Source organism: Lissotriton vulgaris, chromosome 7, assembly GCF_964263255.1.
Source record: "Lissotriton vulgaris chromosome 7, aLisVul1.2, whole genome shotgun sequence".
Classification (NCBI taxonomy): Eukaryota; Metazoa; Chordata; class Amphibia; order Caudata; family Salamandridae; genus Lissotriton; species Lissotriton vulgaris.
Genome location: NC_141695.1, coordinates 433,569,124 through 433,592,935, shown reverse-complemented (window position 1 = coordinate 433,592,935; position 23,812 = coordinate 433,569,124). Strand labels below are relative to the sequence as shown.

At 46.5% G+C, this 23,812-nt stretch overlaps 1 protein-coding gene across 1 annotated transcript in view; it reads right to left on the bottom strand.

Moving 5' to 3' along the window:
• The window catches only part of LOC147701795 (germ cell-specific gene 1-like protein), a 124,040-nt gene that overhangs the window by 52,369 nt on the left and 47,859 nt on the right, over nt 1-23,812 (bottom strand). The gene's annotated exons all lie outside the window — the stretch shown is intronic.

Here is a 23,812-nt window from a genome sequence, read left to right as displayed (position 1 = left end):
TTGCTTCTTTAAATCTCTTCTACTGATGAGGTGAGGGGTGTCAGGGTTCTCAAAGTACTCAGCATGACCTATTTCCAAGCAGATCTGTTTTATAGATTTGAACCAGGGGATTTGGTGAGCCAAACACAGTTTAGGAAAATCAATAAGAATCTTACAATTTAAAACTGTCTTCACAGGTACATATAGTATGCTATTCGCCAAAAAAGTGCTTCAATGCCTCGTCAGGGATAGTAATCGCTATATAAATGCAATTACAATGCAATACAATACAATATAATGTCTTGTGCCATAATAAAATGGGGCGGGATCAGATCACGTCAGTTAGAAACAAAGCCCCAGGTATCGAGTGACATACGAAGGAAGAGCAGCTCTTGGGGACCGAGAGACAGTTTCTAAACAAGCCTTTGCAATACAATAGGTCTCGCATTTACGCTGGTTTGAGCTATTGACATTGTAAATGTCAGTGCTTTTTATTCTTGTTTTTAAAACATAAATAAAAGTCATTGTCATTTACAATGCCAATTTCTTAAACTTGCGTAAATGCGAGACCTATTGCATTGCAAATGCTTTTTTCTAATGCTGTCAGTCAGCGCCCTGGCCTGGTGCGGCCCAGCAATATGGCGGTGCGTGGCTCGGAATGCCACTGCCCCTAATAAGTGGGACGGCTGCATCCGGAAACAGCAGGGACAAACCATCACTGACGTGGGAGAGACGATTCTGGAGAGAAATCAGAGGAGGTGGAGAATGGAACGGCATCCGCCGACACTGGACTCACAGACCGCACCAGTGGGACCTCCCGAGGAAAGCCGGAGGGGATGCAAATATAGAGGAATGAAGTCAGGCTCCTCGGAGCTCATTCAGTCAAGGATGCAACTTGCTTGATGATCCATCACTAACCGGTACAAATTGATAGCGCTCTTGCCAGGGGAGAAAACACACCAGTAGCAGCAGCCTCACCCACTGAGCAACAGTCTGCTTTCAATACGTAATGTAGTGCTGCTTGTTCTGTAGGAACCACAAAGCCTCTAGGCTGTGGTTTGCACTCAGTATTTAAGATGGCAGCAGAGGTCATAGTCGGCAGCACCCCGAGGCGTACCAGAGTACCATACTGCTGGATTTCAATGTTTAGGTCTGGTGTTAGCCAAAACCTTACAATTTTACTAATACTTCATTCTAGCTTCTTCATCCATTGGTCTGCTCTTTGTTATATTATTTGTACTTTCCTCCCACCCACTATAGCATACAACATAGGGCTACATTCCCTGTCAATGACAGCATTCATCCCTTTGACAACCCACACATCCTCACACAAAGTTGTTTATTTATTTATTTATGCATTCATATAGCGCACAATAAACTGAAAAGTTACCACCATGCCTTGCAGTGGACCAATACAACACATAGCATTGTTACTTTTAACCAAAGTTTACAGCAATGTAACTTGAATGATTATGTTCAAAAAGCATCAGAACCACATCATGACATACTATGAAGGAGGTGAAGCAGGACACAAGAGATCAAGAGGTGGGAAAGAAACTGTAAACTGGGCAGTAGAGAGGACACCATTGAATGATTAGCTGAAACAATACTGCAGAGAAGAGCCCAACCAAGTTCTTGACATCATGTTTTGCAAGCGAGCCACATGTTCCCGAAATAACAGTTGTGACAAAGAAACTACCACATACCCTGCCCCCTCGCCTGCCCGTGTTGGGAGACATTCACCGCACACGGGAGCTATTGTTATTCCATTGTTTTCAACACACCGCATAACAAGCCGCTTCCAGGGCAGCGTTGAATGGCCGCTGTGGTGACTAACCACATTAAGCCAGATGTGCTGCAATAGGAGCTAAGCACCTCTTAAGCACCCCGGGCGCTCCTCATGTACATAGGGCGCCGCGCTGCCCCGGGCACTGTGTGCAGTGCGCGCACCATGTAGAAAAGAGACCTCATTGTTCCTCTTGTTGTGGCCAACACGTGTTTCATCGCAGGGAAACAAGCTGCGAATCTTCAGGGCCTAGTTCCGATGAAAGCCGAGATTTTAGTGATGTGGCCAAAAGCCCATGCGGGCGAGAGTGTGATGAAGGCGCCTTAAGCGCGTAGTATAATTCGAACCTTATTGAGTTCTTAAATGGGCCATAACCGGGAGGAGAAAAAGTTTGCAACTGTAACGTTCGAACAGCAAAATCAGGCGGGTACACCTGGTTAGCTTAGTTCCCCCTCTTGTTGTTCCCGGCGCCGTTTGTCGAAGACGGTCACCTGTCTTCGACAAACGGCGCCGGGAACAACAAGAGGGGGAACTAAGCTAACCAGGTGTACCCGCCTGATTTTGCTGTTCGAACGTTACAGTTGCAAACTTTTTCTCCTCCCGGTTATGGCCCATTTAAGAACTCAATAAGGTTCGAATTATACTACGCGCTTAAGGCGCCTTCATCACACTCTCGCCCGCATGGGCTTTTGGCCACATCACTAAAATCTCGGCTTTCATCGGAACTAGGCCCTGAAGATTCGCAGCTTGTTTCCCTGCGATGAAACACGTGTTGGCCACAACAAGAGGAACAATAAAGTTTTCTCCATATCAAGGATTCTTCTCCATTACAAATTTCTTTCTGGATACATTGGTTTTTTGACTTTGTAACATTGTTGATGTGCTTCTATTACTAATGTTACTCCCAACCTGAGACCATTGAGTTCCAAATACTTTCTTCCTAGAGCAGGGGCTTCTGTTGCTTTTGTACACTTGTGTGGATTTCTGATCCACCTTCGAGCGGTTACGAGGGATTACCGCCCGCCCCATTGCCTGGAAAAACAATACCTGACAACCATAAAATATCCTACGGTTACCCGGCTGTGCGCCTTTCACAATCTGGAATACCTTAAACCCTCTCAGTAGATCTATAGAAAAGAGACCTCATTTGAATGCTTTCCAGGGAGGAAAGGAGCCCGTTCCGAAGCATTATGCAGACTTCATGTTTTGAATGTTTGCAAGCAGTAGGGGCCTATTCTCTGCGTGCCCTGGAATACCAGCACTAAGCTACAAATTGTGTCTTAACTCTTAGGCCTGTATGAAAGTCCACTTGGGCTTTAATGGCGTTGAACTTACAATAACATCAATTAAATACCCACAGATCCTGGATAGATTAAAGATCTGATTAGGGACTAATGATGGTAAACATCCCCACCTTTGACCTGTCCTATAACCGCTGCAGCGTGACCTCTGACTCCCTCTTGTAGGAAACATGCCCTCAAATGAAAGTGGGCAATCAATAGCAATATGGTTAAGTGATGCAGTTAATGAGGTGCCGACGGGAGGAGGCAGGGCCCGTCCTTTTGGGACGGCCCATCACGACTGGATCTCATGGCTTATTTATATAACACACGTCCTTGAGATAAGAAACTGTTTCATGAAGGAGGTGATCCAGTCTGGATGGGCTGGACCAAAAGGCGAAAGAGAGGCAACCCAAACAACTCATTTCCAATGGCAGGCCACTGTTTAGCATAAACGATGATGCAAACCAATGGAAATGAGGAGCGGGGCTACGAGTCCTTTCTGAAAACCCCTCATCCACAAAATCTCTCGCCGAGCGAGCAGCACTTTGCGCTACAATGCCTCGCGAGACCTAAAAAGGCCATTCTCTACCATCTGGATTGAATTAAGGTTGGTATAACCACACATTCACACCCCTTATACAGCTCTCAACACACATTTCACCTTGTATATTGTTAGCATTTCTCTCATGGGTTTTTCATCAAGTTTGATACCAAAATGTAACAATGCTGATGTGGATTTATGAAACTGCAACTTCCTGTTGTTAATGGCCTGGTACCAAGCGCCACAAGCCTCAAACAAAATTCCCAAAAAAGAGAAGGTGGTAGTGAAGTTTAACTTGACATTGCAAATAACAAAGTCACAGCACTTTTTAGCTTTTCTGCCACATTTCATTATGTATGTTTTACCTACATTAAAAGTCAGACCCAAATCTAGCATATAGCTGAGAAAACAGGTAAGTAGGAGCTGTAAACCCAACAGTATGCAGGACATAAGTACAGCATCATTGGCTTAAAGCAGAGCGCAAATGGGTCTATGCCCAATCTGTGGGACATCCCTACATTTTGTTTTTCAAAACAGAACCTGAAATGTTAATGTACAGGGTGAACAAAAATGGTGCAAGGGCACATCCTTATCTAACCCCTCTCTAAAGATCAAAAGTGTGAGTGCATTCCCCCTTGGTCCGCAACTCACCCTTGCATTTCTCCCCGGATACATTGCACTGAAGAAGGATATTATTTAAGGGTCCACCCCAAGCTCTGCCAAAATGTTCCACAGTTTGTCATGCAAAAGGCAGTCAAAAGGACATGACAAGTCAACAAATGCTAAAACATTAATGACCATTGTTTATTAGGGTATATTTTCCATTTAGAAAATTTAAATGTAACCCCTGTTCTATCGTCCCCAGACACCTAGGGAAGCCATATTGTAAATCGGAAAGGATTTTGATGTTCTCTGCCCACTCTTCTACTCTGTTCAGTAATATTCTACCAGTGACTTTCACCAGGGAGTCGAATAGGGAAATTGGGCGATAACAAGAGCGATCCCCTTTCTCATAGATGGGGCTATCCGAGACTTCGACCAGGTATTCAAAATACTAAAGCAGCAACAAGCACCTAACACCCTGGTCAAAATAGGGCCCCACAATGGAATATTAACCATAAAGAGATCAATTGGAATGCCATCTGGGCCAGGAACTTTCCCACCCTTACTTCCCATAAGTGCCCTATCGATTTCATCCAGGGAGAAAGATACATTGCTCATGTCCAATGGAGAAACTTCAGCATCAGTGGGTTCGGCTGAGGTTCAGAAAATGTAGGAAAAGTGGGCCACCAATGAGACTCATTGATGACTACTTCTAATGTGAGAACTATTATCTCTTAAGAATGGGGCATTAATAATAATATGCCAAAAGGCAGAGCAATCTTTAGTCACACAGGCCCCAACTAAAGATTCCCAGAGGCATTCTTTAGTCCTAATTTCTTTTGTTTAGCGCTAGGGTGCTCTCACCTCTACACGTTCTCACTTCTAGAATGCACCGCGGGGTCTTGTGAAGGGCTAACACGCTTATGAGCATTAGAGCATTTACGGTCAAACCAGCCTGGACTATAACGACTGGACTGAGGTGAGGATGTAGTTCATCATTCTTTAGTCCCATAAGCAATACTAAGGAAAGCTTCCTTGTTGCCAACATCATTAGAAGAATTTTCTAAATAGATCTCAAAATCCTCCTTATAATCAATAACCAGTTTTTCACAAAAGTTGACCAGAGGATAACGTAGTGAAAGTCCTTTGTGGGTGACTAACACAATGTTGTTAGTGGTGCGCGCAGGATGATTGCTATTCTGGATCAACAGGCAGTTCACGTTTACACGCTGTGGAAAGTGATCACTCCTCAATATAGAAGGAGTGGTGAGATTAGATAAAAACAAACCTAATTTTTTAGGAAGAAAGTTTGTAATAAATAACAGTGATCACAACCATTAAATGTGCAATTAAAATGAGGTGGGAGGGGTACACAACTCATTGGCAAAAGCAAGATTATGCTTTGACACAAGATCATTCCATTTCCCTCCATAATCATTATGAAGAAGGTGCATTTTCTTAGTTCCTCGCATGTCCACTAGGCAGCATACCTTTTTAGGTGAGAGTTGACATAAAATAACATTAAAATCACCACCCTCCGGTATAAGAAGCTCCTTCCCTCACAACAACATAAGTTTTGAAGATTGTGATTAAGCTGAGATAAAACCTTGAGTAAATCAGATAATGGAGCATTAATATAGAAATTAACAATCACAAAATGAGGATTAATAGAAGTTTCGATAATTATTTGATAATAGGTAGATCTAATCTCTAATTGTATGCAACATAGAACAATAAACTTTATATAAAGATGGACAGCCCAATCTTGGCTCTACCAGCTCATGAAGGGACTGCAGGTAGGTGAAATGTCCTGAAATGGTTCATATGGATGGACTCCTGGTAGCACAGAATGTGGAATTTAGTTATAAAATCAATCATGAGTAGAAGGAGCACCTTAGAGCGTAATCCTGCCACATTCCAAAATAAAGCATTACAATGCAGGTGATAATCGTTGACCTCAAATGTTGGGATTAAGGAACATGATTAACCAAGCTGGTCTGGCGGAATGGTAAATAAAACATGACACTCCCGAATGACCCTTAGAGCTAAGTTGAGAGGGCCTGGTACCATAGGCTGTAGGGTCAATAGTTGGGTTATACTTCTCAGGCTTGACTGGGAGTCAGTCTGTTCCATCCTATGCAGCCAATGGTGCAAAATGGACAAAAGTAGTAACCGTTGGATGAAATTCATGAGTCTGTACAAGACTAAAAGTGGGTCGTGGCCTATCGTTAAAAGTCTGAGGGCGGTAGAAATAACCAAGGGGGAGAGATGTAACTTGACTGGAGGGAGCATTTAATAGAGGAGGTCTACACAAAATTGTCTCTACCAGGCTCGGAGATTTGAAAGACATGACTATGCAATTGCCAGCCTTTGTTATTCCAGTTTTCTTACCTACCAAATGAATTGATTTATTCTTCAAGATATCTCAGGTTGCAAGCTCTTTTGAGAAGGAGTCGGCATGTTAGCTAGAATCATGATATACAGAGTTGCTTCTGGGGGAAGATCAAGAAAATTGGGCACACCTCTGGCTCTAACTGAACCTAAGATTTTATTGTGTTGCAAGGCGAATAAGTGGGCAAATTTACTTTGCTAATAATAGATGTTTGAGCAGTGCCATTTCGAGACTGGGTAATACTGAATGGTTATTTGAACAAAGCGGTGGGTGAGTGGGTACACTAAAGGGAAGTGGGGCACTAGTCAGGTTCAGGTTATGGTGAGAGCTAGAACTGCTTTTTGATTGGAAAATATCTAAACAACTAGCAGTCACTTTTTCTACTAGTGTTAACCTTGCAGAGAGAGATTCTAACGATGACTTGACTAGGGCTTCTAGGGCTTGAACTGAGGCAAGTACACATTTGAGTTCCTAGTTATTGACCAGCAGGACTTTGGCAGCTGTGCCCCTTTTGGTGATAGGCCTGGAAGACGTGGCAGCTGAAACCAGCCCATCCTGTACATTAATGCCTGATCTATCCAAAGAAGGGACAGGGATGTTCATACTCTTAAAGAGGTGGCTGGGAAATCGATTCAGATTGAGAAACTGCGGTTATAAAATCAGAGTTATTCTGCGCACATCCGGTAACTGCCTTACTCAGAGCAGTCCCGCTGGTCCCTGCATCAATTCTAGGATGCAAAATTGATGGTAAACTGTTTTGGGATGTTTATCGAGGTGTGATAATAGGTCTCCAGTCTCTCTTCGACTGTGGTAATCTCTTTATCAAGCACTCCCATCTCCCTAGTCAAAAAGTTTGTAATTGAAGAACAAGACTTACCCAGAGGCATGGATGGGTAAAGTTTTCTCTTCTCCATGGTGGTGGGGGCCGGGAAAAAAGATGACACAATTAGCGCGAAAGAATGGTCTAGAAACAGAGGACCAAGAGAATAGCTCCAGCTCAGCTGTATCCAGTGTTCCCCTCCCCCTGGGTTGTGCAGGGGCTGTTGGGGTGCCCAGTCCAACAGCAAAGCATCTAATTAGTCCAGTTGAAATTAGCTAAGACTATGACCCCCCGAATGCACTGGTGTAGAGAATCCCTGGACAGGGAATGGTGCCCCCAGAGTCACAAGGCCAACTCACTTCCAGGTAACTGGGTTTTCTGACACACCCACTGGAACACGACTGGCAGAAGGTGGGGTGCTGCTCGATTGCCTCTTGTCTCAGAGCCCCCCTGCGCAGCAGCTCCCCTTCAGCTGTCAGTTCCGGGTGAGGCTTCTCGGGCCCCGGCCGATGACACAAGATCTCTGCTCAATTGAGGCCTGTTGGAGCCCAGACAGGCAGGAGTCCAATGCTAACATGGCAATCCTGTTTCTCACACTGGCACCGGGGGGCCCAGGTGTGGATATTATATAACATTATTATCATTACCACCTTCATCACTCATGGTGCATTTGAATTGCACCCTCTCTATGTAAAACCAGCATTTGTAATGCAATATGTCTCCTATTACTGATAGTTTGAGGTATTGTTGTTGCAAATAATAATGCAGCACCAATAGCTCATACTTTCAGTAATGCGAGTCCTAGTGCATTGCAAATGATTGCATAGTGAGCCAGAAACCAGCATTGTATGTCTTAATGCAGTACCGCAAGCTACTCCTAAAGCTCCGTAATGAGCAAGGCACCAGAACTGCTTGTCTAGGTGCAGTACTGTAAGGTGTACCTAGAGGTCCCTAGTGAGCAAGGCACCAGCACTGCTTATCTAGGTGCAGCACTGTGGGCTGCTATAAGAGGTCCCTAGTGAGCATCATTAACTTTGAAGATATAGTACCCCTAATGCATTGCAAGACAGTACCACAAGTACATTCAAATAGCTATATCCATATATACAATTAGTAGCTTTGAAATGTGAGAAAAGAATTATATTAATTCTGGATTAGATTAGGTTGTAGTCTATGTGGAGCTGATGAAGGAAAGTTTGTAGAAGGTCTAATATATGTGTGAGATGTGGTAGGAGCAGTACTGCAAGCTGCTCCTACAGGTCCCTAGTAAGCAAGGCACCAGCACCACCAGTACCGCAAGCTGCTCCTAGAGGGCGCTAGTGAGCATCACAAACATTTCGTCAAATATGGTACTCCCATAAAGCATTGCAGGCAAATCTGTATGACAAGTTTTATTATTATTATTAGATAACTTTATTCGGTATATAAAAATACCATAAAAGCAACAAATTATCCAAAACAGGTTACAGGTACAGACATAAAAAAAATAAAAAAAATCATCAGTTTAAAATCTATATGATACAATTTCAATCAATAGGTTAAAAGAAAGTGCACATTGCATCTTGCCTGTCCCTCATCGGTCCAAATCATCTAGATTCAACCTGAACCGGGTCCTTAGGAATCTATCATGTGCACTGCTTATGCAAGACAGGTATGGTTCAATGCCTCGGGCAGACTTTACTACCAAGTGTTCTCTCACCGACAGCTTGGCTAGCTCTGTGTCTGTGTCCATTGTACATTCAAATAGCTCTGTCCATATATACAATTAATAGCTTTGAAATGTGACAAAACAATTATTATATTAATTCCGGATTGAGTTGTACTCTATGTGGAGCTGATGAAGGGAAATTTATAGAAGGTCTAAAATAGATGTGTAGGTGCAGTAGAGGTCCCTAATGAGCATCAAACGTTTGGTCACATATGATACCCCTAATGCATTGTATGCTAGACAGTACCATCAGTACATTAAAATTGCTTCTCTGCCTTTTGGCTAAAATCGGTCACGTGTAGATGACGTTTTCTGCTACGTTTTTGCAACTGGACGGCTGGACTGCTATGCAGCTTGCGCCAATGGCCGACCAGTGATTTTTTACGTAGGCCAGTCGGCTGAGGTGGACTGCTGTGCAGGCTGGCTAATGCTGATGAGGCCAAGATGTTGTCCTTGGCTGAAAGGCAGAGCCGAAACGTGGAGCTGAAAGGCTAAGCTGACCCCCTGTCTGGTGCAGCTCCCCTGGGTCACCGGCTTAAGGCTGACCGGCTAATGGCTGACTGTTGAGTGGTTTGGCTTGACTGGCTGGCTGAGAGAGGGATTGACGGATACATAGATTAAAAAAAGTACATTCAAATAGCTATGTCTGTATATACACAATTAATAGCTTTGGAATATGACAAAAAAATTATTATATTAATTCTGGATTAGCTTGTACTCAATGTGGAGCTGATGAAGGTAGATTTATAGAAGGTCTAATATAAATGTGAGATGTGTAGGTGCAGTACCACAAGCTGGGCCTAGATGTCCCTAGTGAGCATCATAAACTTTGAAGATATGGTAAATCCACCCGACCCATAATGCATTGCATGGAAGACAGTACCACAGTACATCAATATATACAGTTAGTAGGTTTGAAATGTGACAAAAGAATAATTATATTAATTCTGGATTAGGTTGTACTCTATGTGGAGCTGATGGAGGGAAATGTATAGAAGGTCTAATATAAATGTGAGGTGTGCTAGCTGGTAAAGTAATCACTGCTAACCTCGTTTAGGACCAAGTGAGTGTCCTGTCTGAAGGCCATTAACAAAGTAGTGCTTTGAGGTTTTGATTACAACCTAGGGCTTTACAAATAGGAGGTGTCCTCATGGGAGGTTACAAAAAGAGACAGGGAGTTACTAAGGAGGGACTACAAAGCCTTATAATTAACGGAAAGCCACCATTTACAAAGGAGAGGGACAGAAGCCAATTAAAAAGATGGACGGGAAGTAGGTGGAGCTTTAATCACATATCCTGAATACAGCATGTCCCGCAAGGAGGATGCCGCCATAAGCACGAGTGCAGTGCTTGAAAATGAGCAGAGTGATGGCTAAAGGCCCTCCTATGCAGCACTGCGCGCTGCGTAGGCAAGACCTAAAAATGCGGGCAGGATTTAGGTAAGGAGCTGCAAAATAAAGAGTGGGAAGCAATATTAGCCTTCCTCAGGAAAGTAGCATGCAACACTAGGTTCACAATCATTTAACACATGATACTGCTCCTTCCGTAAACAACTAAAAACACATCTGTTCAAATCTCGGTAACAATTCAGCCCCTCCCCCCTCCTCCCAGTTCTGTTATCCTCACTACACCCCCCCATCTGGTTCCTCTAGCGCTTGGACGCCCCAGGGCAGCAACCGCGCTGTATAAATCCATTTTCATTCATTCATTCATTCAGAGCATACCTGACACCACACAGGCTACACAAAATGTACCCAGAGGTGTAAGCAAAATGCCCCAGGTGTGTGCCCCAGATGCAAATTTATTGTACATGTTATGGACATGCCTGGCCCTCTCACTATACTGGGCAAAAGTGGTAGACACAATAATTAAAACAACTGGGGGAGCACATTGGGACACACCCGAAAGCTGTATACTGGGATTTTACTGCAGACCCAAGGGCCAAAAAGTGCAAACAAAATTTGCAGATCTGCCAATACTAATAACGAACAGATGGAAATCATCCACTCCACCATGCCTACAGACCTGTTCAGAAGAAGTGACCCGTTGAGGGACGGCAAAAAGTGAAGCGCTCTGCAGAGAGGAACGTAGAGGTCTGCGGAAAACGCCAATTTCATTGGAATGGAACGTACTGCTAGAATCCTTTAAAGTGCTAGAGATACAGGCACACTGAATACACTTTACTCTTTCCTCAAATTAATAACGCTGACTCCAACCATGGCGATAACACTCCGAAGACGCAATTCATGCAGTTGCTACTAACTGGAAGAAGTTGCGGAACTGTAGGCATCTCTCACTAGCAAAAGTACCCGAGCAATACCCACTAACTCCTAAACACACAAAACAGGTCTCAACAAACCCATGTATTACCATTTCAGTTTAAAACGACCGGTCAATGTTATGTGTACAGTAAACAATTGAGCACTAAGTATGGGGGAGAGGGAGGGAACATTATAAGTCAAATGATGGGCCAGTAAATAATAATGCATCGTAATGATGAATAATACGTAGTTATATGTTATTGACGTCCAAATGTAAACGATGTATACAATTATAAGAAATATAATACATGTACTTGGCGAATACATGAATGACAATGTAAAGGGATGCCCTTCAGTGTATGAATTCAATAAATGTCAAAATCCACAAAGTCTGTTGGAAGTAAAAAAGATCGCTTAGAATAAAACTGAGATTTTTCAGTCGGTATTACCCCAGGAGATTTTTCCTCATGTGATAATAGCAGTAATCCCGCATGTGTAATTTTGCTCTCAGTTGTACTGCATGAAAACATGGGAGTCATTCCTATTCTGCAGAACTGTTAATGGGGGCTGGAGGGAGTTTTCTTATTATGGAATCCACAGCTCATATGCTATTATTGAAACGTCTGCCCTAACAGGACACACCTTCTGGCATCATACTAGCTAGTGGTTGTTAATAGGTAAAGTTCACCTTTGAAAACACATCAATAACCTCAATTCTGATTGAGGCAAGAGAACCGGGACACTGACAGATGGGTCGTTATCCAAGTCAGCAAGCTATGTCTAATTTTATTATGGACGACTTAGTGATAGTCGCAGTGTGGAGTGCGGAGAAGCCCTTCTGCCCAGTACCTTTTCGTCCAAGGGAACTTGCCCGTGACTTGGTAGCCCGTGTGCTCAATCACCAACGTTCGTGAGGAGAACCAATCGCTGTGCTCGGGAGCGGGACTGCGAGGACCAGGAGTGCTTGCGCAACACCATCTCGCGCACCTGGTGCCTCTTCCCGCCCCCTCCTCCCTGGGAGCTTCAAAACGACTTGCGGCCCCCGCTTCCCGGGTGCCGCTCGCAGTCGTAGTGTGGAGTGCGGAGAAGCCCTTCTGCCCAGTACCTTTTCGTCCAAGGGAACTTGCCCGTGACTTGGGAGCCCGTGTGCTCAGTCACCAACGTTCGTGAGGAGAACCAATCGCTGTGCTCGGGAGCGGGACTGCGAGGACCAGGAGTGCTTGCGCAACACCATCTCGCGCACCTGGTGCCTCTTCCCGCCCCCTCCTCCCTGGGAGCTTCAAAACGACTCGCGGCCCCCGCTTCGCGGGGGCCGCTCGCAGTCGTAGTGTGGAGTGCGGAGAAGCCCTTCTGCCCAGTACCTTTTCGTCCAAGGGAACTTGCCCGTGACTTGGGAGCCCGTGTGCTCAGTCACCAACGTTCGTGAGGAGAACCAATCGCTGTGCTCGGGAGCGGGACTGCGAGGACCAGGAGTGCTTGCGCAACACCATCTCGCGCACCTGGTGCCTCTTCCCGCCCCCCTCCTCCTCCTACTTAGCCCTGCCCCCTGACGCGAACGCGGGACGCGCGCGGACGGAGGCGCGGGCGAAGACCGGGCAAAGAGCGGGCCGTTTGAGGCCGTTCGAGTACGGCAGAGTCCGGCCCGGGTCTATCCCCCATGTCCGTTCTTGATACACTTAAGGTAGGCGGACTACATAGTATCAATTCCCTATGGTATTGTGCGTATGGACACAAGAAACAACACACTGACTGTGAGGGCCATTAAGCCAACAAAATATTTTGTGGACCAGTGTGCCAGTACAAACGTAGTTGTAGCGGGTCCCATCTAGATTCTACCATGCCTTTAAGATCAGGCAAAGAACGCACAGTCCAAATTCAAACAACCAAGGGAGTTGTTTCGGGCCCGCTGGATGCTTTCATTACACGAGCCACGGGGATATTAGAAAAAGAAATCGCGATGGTGGAAAAAAGACTCTCGCTCGATCTTGTTAGCGGGAAGCGCTCTTCGCTGGGTGGACTAGCAACTACCACCAGCCCTGTAGCACACGCAGCATTCAACTGTATACACTCTGTCACCACTGAGGCAATAGTCAATGTAGATAGTGTGGGGGAGAGTCCTCCTGTTCGCTTATTGGATGACGATGCATACAACCTAGACGATTCCCAAGCTAGTAGGGGGGATGGATCTCAGGTTAGTATGGAATCTGAACCTAGTTTGAATTCCAACCACTCACCTCCCAATGCCCCTAACACCGTAGTTGTTGCAGACCCCCCAGGCATAGACATAACATCTAGAAAGAGAAAGCAAGACTCGAGCCTTTTGGAGGGGAGAGAATGTAAATGTAAATGTAAATGTGTTTCGATTTATATAGCGCACTTTAACCCAGGGGTCCCAAGGCGCTTGCTTAGGGAACCCGTCCTGGTATTCCCCTGTGAGATATCCCAGCCGGGTATCCACAAGGTGAAAGCCAGGCATCCCGCCGCGAGGGGCCGTAGTGGAGATTAAGCAAGCTATTGCCCAGAGTCGCAGAGTGTGACCCCGTGAGTTGAGTAGGCACCGGAGCGAGAATTGTCGACTCCGTGGAATTTTTGAGCCCGAGACCCGCCGAGGCGGGAAATCGAACCCTGGTCCACAGCCGATCTCAGCTTCCGGGTCTGCCGCCTCTAACCACTGAGCCACGCTTCTCCACCAGAATGTAAGATGCCAAAAATAAAAGACGCAACTGGCAATGAAAGCCTGGCCCCCAGGCCTTCCATAGACACACGCATTCCCTCTGTATTCCCTAATGTCTTGTGCCCTTCTCTTATCCCTTTGGGTTCCTCCGATCCCTGCCCAATGTGCCTTAATAGTGATGAGACTTTGCTAGTAAAAATGGAGGCCATGATTAAAACCCTCCTACTCCCCGTTTTGGAACGGACTAGGCTGATGACCTCAAAAATAGACACACTGGAGGCTGTAGTGAGCACAAACTTGGCTTTGCTACAAAAACTAACCAGCACCAGCTCAGTGGGAGTTATTACTACACAGCTAGCACCAAAGACATCAAGTGTAAATAACATTCCCACTAGTAATGCCACTAACACTAAATTGACAGGGGCAGTTATCAATAGGCCTACAGGGGGGGGGGGGGGGGGGGGGAATCAAAAACTACATCCAGCAAGACAACTGAGATCTCTTTACCACATACCCTCAAGACGAAGGCCACTGACAAACCTAATTTTGTTAGACCCCAAAGCACCAGGCCACCTCCACAGGTAAAACTTAACCCTAATCTTTCCCGACAGCCTTCCCACGGAGATATAGTTACCCAGCGTAGTAATATGAACCCAAGGGTGGAGAAACACACCAGGCATGCTATTCCACGCGCTGATCTCCCTACGGAGGCCAGACAATATACCATAGTATTAACTGGTGTTGCTCCCTTAAAACCCGGTAGTAAGGAGTTGTATTGGGACTTACGCAACAAGGTGATCTTTTGGCTAAATAAAAACCGACCCCTGCCCCCATCCTCGCCAACTGAAATACTTTTTGTAAGGAGAGTCGATTGGGTGGGTCATGGTTCCAAGGATCTGGAGGGAGATTGTATCCTAATCTCGTTTAAGGATCCATGGGTGGTGGACACTATTCGAAGAGAAGCTAGGTTTGCTAGACAGGGGGATGTCCAAACATTGGGGCTATCATATTTTTACCCCCATAGACAAAGTTTTATTCCATCAGGCCCCATCTTTAGACAACCCCCAGCTAGGAGGTATCCCTTGGAAATGACACCCCAAGCCCAGCAACGTCCATTTCTCTTCAACCACTTTGGCCCTCTATCTGACCTTGAGGCCATAGATTGACATCACATACCACCTAGGCTGACCAACCCTGTTGAAAACGACGGGTACCAGTCAGTGAGGCGGAGTCAGGAGGCCCCACAGTCTATACACAATGTAGAGGAAACCATGGGGGATTTACCCACGACGGAGGTCACCATATTAATACCCAAAGATGTAATAGAGACTATGAAGGGTGGGGACATCCCGGATAACCTTAGGAGTATTGAGAATAGGTGGAGTAGTGGGGGTGACCAGGCAACCCGAGCAGTTCCAGTTTTGATGTCCCCCCCTGTGGTTTATACCACAGAAAAACTAAACATAATATCCTGGAATGTTGCTGGGGTTAAGGGCCGAATGCTCTCTGAAGACTAATTGGAGTTTGTGGATAAATTCGACATCATCCTACTTCAGGAAACCTGGGCACCCGACCCAACCTTTAGGTTGGGCTATGTTAATTTTTTTAAACCAGCGATCCGAGGGGGCAAAGGGCGTGCATCAGGGGGTTTATTGATTTGGGTGAAGCAGTCATTGGGATTCTACCCCACAGAGATATTTGTACAGAACCCGGACCTTCTTATAATTAGGCTGCGCAGGGCTGGACATCGGGATTTGATCATGTTTAATATATATGCTCGAGGTCTACCTGGTGGTCGCAGCCCCGCCCTGTTGAATGAATTAGATCATAACCTTGCTGGTTTGGGTAGTGAAAATGTTATCCTTCTAGCAGGCGATTTAAACTGTACCTTTGAGCCGCTGTACGACTTAGGGGACAGCTGGGGTTCAGCAGAGGACGCTGCTTGGGATATTCCTGACCTGATGTCTGATAAATCTGTCAATGCGACCGAGGCAGCAGTGAACTGGATGGCTCTTTGCCTAACTTGGGGATTTCGGGCCAGCAACGGCCGCACCAGATCTGACAAAGGAGCCAAATACACTTTTGATAATGGCCTAAGGAGAAGCCGTATTGACTATATTTTGCTAAAGTTGGAATATTGGCCCCTGTTAGTGGACATGGAAGTAGTATCCCGCCCAGAAAGCGACCACAACCCTTTGTCACTCCAACTAAGGTTACCAGGCATAAAGAGACTGGAGGAGCCTAGTACCTCACGAACAGGGGATGTTCTCTTAACTAACGACAGGAAGAGGTTAAAATGGTCCAGGATCGTGGAGGATGAAACTTTACAGGACAATGTTAACACTGTGGTTACAAATGTGTTTAATGAAATGCTGAAACATGATTTGTTGGGGGGTAGCCCGGAAATGGCTAATAATATTATTAATCTCCACAACCGCTGTTTCGACCAGTTAAAGTCCCTACTTTCTCTCCCGTGCCGGAAGGGAACCACTAAAGTAAATGCCCTCCACCATAAATGGTACAACAAAAAATGCAGGGAGGCCCATACACACCTTATTAAAGCAATCAAATCCCGGGATATGGGTGCAGTTAAGGTAGCTAGGCTGCAATATAGGAAAATACAGTGGGAAGCCAAACGGGAGTGGGAGGACAAGTATTGGTTGGACCTTCTGGATGCCTCCACCTCGAATAATCCAACAAAATTTTGGGATCTAGTCAAGTGGGGGAAGGGTTCTGACTCACGCTCCCCCGCAAATCATGTACCTCCTGAAGAGTGGGCGACTTTATATTCAGCCCAATTTAGTGTTGAGAATCCTAAATCCCTATGCATTCTGGGAGAGGCACCCCCGTTACTTACTTATGGGGAGAAACGTATCTTCTCAGAAACAGAGGTTGAGCTAGCACTAGGCTTGACCCTGCGAGGGAAAGCGCCGGGGATGGACCTCATCCCGCCGATCTGTTCAAAGCTAACCCCGCTTTGTGGCTGCCCTATATAACCAAGATTGACAACTCACTAGCTAAAGGAGCAAGAATCCCCAAGTCCTGGAAGGGGGCCGAGATAATACCAATATTTAAAAAAGGCGATAGGTCTAATCCAGGCAACTACCGCCCGATTAGTCTCATCGACTCCATACAAAAAATCATTGCGCGCATGGTCCTGGGCAGGGTTCAGGGCTGGATTGAATCTGAGGACATATTATCTCCTATGCAGGCGGGCTTCAGATCGGGCATAAGCACCATCGACCAGGTGTTCAGATTTTGTCTGATCTACTGGAAAGTGGTTTTACTCGGTGGTGGTACCATCTTTGCAGCATTCATCGATCTGAAGTCCGCCTTCGATCTCGTGCCGAGGGACACATTGTGGGGAGTCCTGAGGAAATTAGGAATACCATCGGAGCTACTTGACCTAATAATTAAATTGCAAGAGGACAACTACGCAAGGGTGGGGAGGCCAGGGACAAGTGACGGAATCATTTCCCGTAACTCGAGGTGTCCGTCAGGGGTGCGTCTTGGCACCAACACTTTTCCTTTTGTTTATTGATCAAGTGGTGAAATTCTTCTCAAATACTCCCACTGATGCCCCAATGCTGGCCGGGACAAGGTTTCCAATGCTCATCTTTGCCGATGACACCCTACTCCTCTCTAGAACTCGCTGCGGATTACAGCGGGCGTTGGACCGTTTTGAGGAGTTCTGTGCCACAAATAACCTTAAGGTAAATGTGGGCAAAACGAAGTTCATGGTCCTTACGAGGAACCATCCTGTCCGGAGCTCCGTAAGCATGAGTGGAGTCATCCTGGAGCAAGTTGAGACTATGACATACTTGGGGGTCACTCTAGATAGCCATCTGAGATGGAAAGATCAAGTCGGTGCACAACATCTCAAGCTCGCCCAACTAACTGGTTGCTTAATAAAGGAGCAAAAGAGATCTAATACTAAGCGGGTTACCCCAGCTCTCAAGATATATGACGCCAAGATTAGCACCGCAATCTTATACGGCGCAGATCTCTGGGGTTACATGGACCTCTTAAATCTGTTTAAAACCCAATGTAAGTTTCTACGGAACCTAGTAGGACTACCACAGTCGTCCCCATCCATCCCTCTTTGTTTGGATCTGGGATGCCCTCCGATCAATGAGATGGCCAGGTTCAGATTGGTGGCCTTTTGGAGGCGATTATGGACCTCCCCTGACCTGACTCTATTTGCAAAAGAATTAGCAGAAGTCAGGTCAATTGGGGGTTCTGGGAAAATTCCTTGGCTCCACACTGTAAAAACCATCTTGGTAGATATGGGGCTAGAACAGCTATGGACAGCCCCCTCAACTAGCGCCTTTCCCTCCAAACAAGAATTTAAAGCATTGTATTGGGCCACGCTCCGCCAAACTCGAGTTACAGTTTCCAGCTCTACCAGTCTCACGGGTAGGTTCCTGACCTTCAAGTTGGATCCGTCCCGTGAACCTTACTGGGATGTTATTACCAAATCGCTGGACAAGAAACTCTATCATCAGTTTCGGGTAGGAGCTCTGCCATTGAACACCTTTATAAACAAATGGTCCATTGGTGCTTCGGATCTCTGTAAAGGGTGCTTAGGTCAGAAGGAATCAGAAGGACACTTTTTATTTGCCTGCCCTAGCTACTCAGAGCCGCGAACCAAATGGCTAAAACCGCTGTTTCAGCGTCTTCCTTTTAGAAAATCTGCAGAGGCCATTTGGGCGCTAAAAACTAACACCTCTGAGGTGTTTGTAGTGAGTCTAGCCAAGTATCTAGGGTGGGCCTGGATTATTAGGTCAAAACATCTGACAAACCCCCGATAGTGTCCTCTGATGCTCCACTATAAGGCTGTACATTTTTCTCTGCTGTAAATATACGATTGCATCCCATGCACCTTATATCTGGAACGGTTTCTTATTAAATGTTCTTGTATAGAATGTAATTGCTAATTTTTATGTCCGTATCAGGTTTTTCTCTCACGATGTTTAATATCTTTTTAAATTAATTTTTTAAAAACCTTGGTTTAATTTAGCTTTGTATAGTCTACCCCAGTTTTGTTTATCTAAATCTTGTCTTAGTCTAGTGTTGTATTGTCTTGTCTACATACTTGAACCTAGCCGTTGTTGTAGTGGCATTTCAAACAATAACAAATATAATTGTACATGGATTAGACTAGCTAAAACTATGTAACTTATTTAATAATGTGTGTTATAATGTGTCTTTTATGATTTTTTAAATCGAAATAAAGACTTTAAAACCTGAACCTGATAAGCTTGACTCTGATATTAATTGGTGGTGTTTCTGAAGTAAATAAATTGGGACCAATTATTCTCAAGTGAATTTTGGAGTATGTAAAAACATACTCCTGTAATACTTTTTTACGTACTCTTGGATTCTTTTTGAATTACCCCAAAAACTTCTAAATAAGAATAAAATGGAAATGTTAAGGGAATAACTATAGTACAGACATAATGCACTATGCCCTCTTCACACATTTAACAATAGGTAGTTGGACGTTTTGGGGCCAATTCAAAAACGCATGCAAGAACACATAAAATAGTGCTACAGGAGTGAATTTTTATATACTCCAAAATGCCTTAGGGAATAGACCCCACGGTGTAAAGAAGCTAAGTTTTCTTTTCGAGATTGAATTTGGCTCAGCAAAGTACAGATTTCGCCCATAGCTCTAGCAATACACAGATCGATTTGGGGTGGGGGCTCATTCCTTGCATAGAAAGTAGGGGGCCGAATATTCACAGCATCATCTTCTGAAGCTTCAGGAACCGAATTATCGGAAACAAATTTTTAAAAGGAGGAGATTGACATTTGAGTCTTGGCAGTTCCCACATCATAAATCATTCACTGCATCTTGACCAATTTGTGTGCAATGAAATATTTAGAAAGAAAGCAGACTTCTTTCGGAACGCTTTTATCATATGTAAACTTTCAATTGACCCAGCAAATTCAAAATATTTTTTTTTAGAAAGCAGATAGAAAGAAATGTGAGTCTTGTAAACAAGTAGGATCATAAAATGGAAGAAACTAAAGAATAAGTTTAACTTGCAGTATCAGTTAAGAGCACAGGGAACTTTTTTGCCAGTACTTACCTGCTTATGAACAACAAGCATTGTAAAAAGAAGTGAAGTGGTCTTGGTGCTTACCAGACACAGGAAGAATCACAACAAAGGCGCGAGTGCTTGAATAGTGCAGATTCGCGCGCTGCACTTAATGAGGCCAGCAGAGTGACAAGATCTGTGGTGGGGGAGGGGGTTGGAATTGAAGCGCAGAGAGAGGCACTCGAGCTCTAGGCCGGCCTTGGCAGCATCTGGTAGCACTTTTTTTTACCCCTTTACTAAAAGTCGAGCAAGCAGAGCATGTGCTGCTCTAGGCTCGACCGAAAAACCAAGAAATCAGCCACCACAGAGTGCACACCACAAACTAAATATACTCTTTCCTTTTCAAAATTAGAATTCTCATGCTATACAATACCATCAAAAAGACATATCTCAGCCCGTGCAGTTGAAATTGACTCTCACACCTCCCCACTAGAAGACCCCCTCCTCTCATAGGCACCAAAGCAGTCCTCTCTGACTGGAAATCCAACCCTACCCCACCCCAGCGCCTTTCACCAGTGGTCGAATGCAGGGCCCCAGGGGAAGTGAAGACGCAGTCTAGTCTTCCCCTGGGGTCGTTCGTACGGGGAGGGCCAGGCTGTGGGTAGGGGTGTAGTTTGGGGGGTGGGTATAATAATGCAGGAGAGGAAGGCGACTTCCTCTTCCTGCATTCTGGCATTATCAGGTGGGGTAGTTTTTTCTAAGGTGTTAGGAAGTTAGTGTAGGCCTTTTGGGGTTTCTACATGCTGCAGGTGGACGTCGACGTGGCCTACTGGTCGCTGGAGCGGTTCGGTGTCGTCCGGTGTTGCGGCGGCTGTTTGCGTGGGACTATGGCCAATATGACGGCCGCGGAGGTAAGGGAGGCCTTGAGGGTTCGGGGGCGGGCCGGGCGGGAGGACTTGTTGAGGCCCGGGGTCATTAGTGAGGCGTAGGTGGGGCTCGAGCGGGTCCCGCGGGTGGCCTCCGCGGGTGTATCTGCGGCAGTGAGGCCATGTCTGTGGAGGAGCCATCACCGCCGAGGTGCGTCTGGGAGGGGGTGGGGCCGAGCAAGCGCCCGTTGGCAATCTTGGGCAAGGAGGAGTGAGGAAGCCCCCCTTGCGACCGATGCTATTAGCCCAGAAAGAGGAGGCAGGGGTGCAGGGGCAGGCCTGCACTCTCTAGAGGACACACTTTCCAAGGTGCCCGTTCAGGAGGTGGGGCTGGGGGCAGTGGGGGCAGCTCCTGTTTGTTTAGAAGAGGCTGAGCAGGGGGTGGACAGTGAGGGGGAGGAGGCGACATGCGATGAAGCTGGGTTTCTTGGGGGGGACATGCCCATAGATCTTTCGGGGGCCGGCGATCTCGCCCCCTGGCCCTGAAGAGGATTGAGGAGAGGGGCAGCAGGGTGTGCCTGGGAGGTCTGGGGGTGGGGGCTCCACAGTGCAATCACTCCTTGGAGGCACATGCAGGGCATGGGGCCTAGGGGGATTACCCACCCTTGTTGCCCAGGTGGGAGCCCTTGGACCTTGAAGCCAGGATCAGGGAACTGAGGCTCGGTGGGCGGAACCGGAAGCACTCAGGGCAGGGGCAGTCTGGGATGAAGAGATGGAGGGGCCCCCTACGCCCACCTCGGAAGAGGAGCGATGGGCGGGGCTGGAGGATAGGGAGAGAGCGGAGAGGGCCTGGCGGGAGCCAGTGGGGGGCAGAGGGGTGCAGCCAGGGCAGTAAGGGATGGCCAGGACGGTGGCGAGGCCCGACAATGCCAGAGCCGGGTCAGGTTGGAGCGACCTGGAGGGTAGGGGGGATCCCAGCTGGCGGAGGTCAGCAAAGGGGTGACAGGTTTGGCGGTGTGTAAGACTGCCTCTGGACACCGCCTTGAAGCAGCAGGGGGTCTGCGGTGGCCTTCCCTCCAGCACGGGAGTGGGCAAAAGCGTTGTGTGTGGTGCGGGAGAGAGGTGGTGGCGTGAAGGTGCAGAAAGGAGTGAAGAGAGCGGTACGTGAGGTTGTGTGGAAGCCTGTGGCAGATGACCCTGTTTTGGAGTTGGACTATGGTTATGAGAGTGATGATTTGGAAGTCGGGGAGGTGAGGGATGACTTGGACAGGACGGGGGGGGGGTGCAGAGCAACAGTGGTCTTGGTGTTTTGCAGGCCTCACAGAAGAAGACGGGCAAGGCGAAAGCGTCCACCACTAAGGCCAGCAGCTCGGAAGGACGATCGGAGTGACGCAGACGCCTTTGTCAGGTGAGGGGGCTTGGCGGTCTGCTTGGGAAGAGGGCCCGAAGGGGGGCCGGAAGAAGGCTTGCAGGTCTGTGGGTGTGGGGGATGGGTCTTTGCGGGATGCGGGGGGGAGTGGCAGCTGGTGTGTCGGGGTCGGGGTGCCCGCTGCTGCAGCAGGCAAGGCGGTGGTGAAGGCCGTGTCCAGACTGACAAACCTGTAGGGAAAGAGGACAAGACTGGTGGGAAGGAGGACAAGGACAGAAAGGCGGAGGACAAGCATCAGAAGAAACTGCCATATATGGGTTTGGCCTTGCCCCTGGGGTCCCACTTATCGGATAAGATTAAGAGTAGGATTTGGAAGCATGAATACATAGACGTATTCAAGCTCTTGCATAGGGAAGTGCAGGCGAAGGAAGGATCTAAGGAGGAGGAATGGGAGCTGACTAGGTGACCCAGGGTGCCAGTGTGCATGGAGAATTGGACATCTGCCTTTATCATCTACGCAAGTATATATTGCGAGAAGCACTTAGATAGGGCTATCCCCTGTTGAAGTACATGGATATTATAAGGAAGGTGCAGTTACAATTTTGGGGGGTTTGCCTTGTTGAGTTATGATGAGGAGTTCTGGGCCCTGGTTAGTGTGAACCCCAACAAACCTTGGGGTGCAATTGATCAGAAGCTAAGAGAGATCGGAAGAAAGGGATGAAGAATGGAATGGGCCATAGAGTGGAATGGAAGGTGAGTCCGGTGTGTATGAAGGTTGAGTTGATGTTGGGCGGGGAGTTGTTGTTGATTATTAAATATTGTTTGGTTATGTTTGTGCAGCCTGGTCCTAATAAATGGCCTTTTACACTTTAAACATCAGTGTGGCCTGATTATAGAGCGACTTACTGTGCTTAGTTAGAGGCACTGATAACACTTTATACTCTAGGCTCCATGGCTCATCGAGCCGTAGTGGCTTGTGGACACATTGGATAAATACTTACAGGAGAACAAACCACCACAAAGTCTTCTTTCGTTTCCTCGCTTGTTTGGGGTAATGTCTGGAATTTATCATATATCCAGCTTACCCCTGACCAATGTAGCGGTACCATCCATGCCTCTACCCCCCTTCCTTCTCCCCTCTTTTCTCTCTCTCTCTGTCTCCCTCTTTTCTTTCTCTCTCTTCCTCTCTCCTCTCATGAGCCAGTAGACTTGTTTTTGCAGTACTCTTTGATCAGACAGTCTGAATTGTGAATAACTAGACCTACCAATTGCTAGACATAACTACCACCATGTGTGCTTCGTAACCACTCGTTATTACGTGTAAACTATCACCAGCCACATCATTCAATTGATGTAATTGTTTCTCTCTCTTCCCTCGGACATTTGGCATGTACTGCTTATCTTTGTATTGTGTGCTTCTTGATTTTCTTTTCCATTTTATATCAAATAAAAATATTCGAACAATAAAAAGAACAACTTCTCTCAG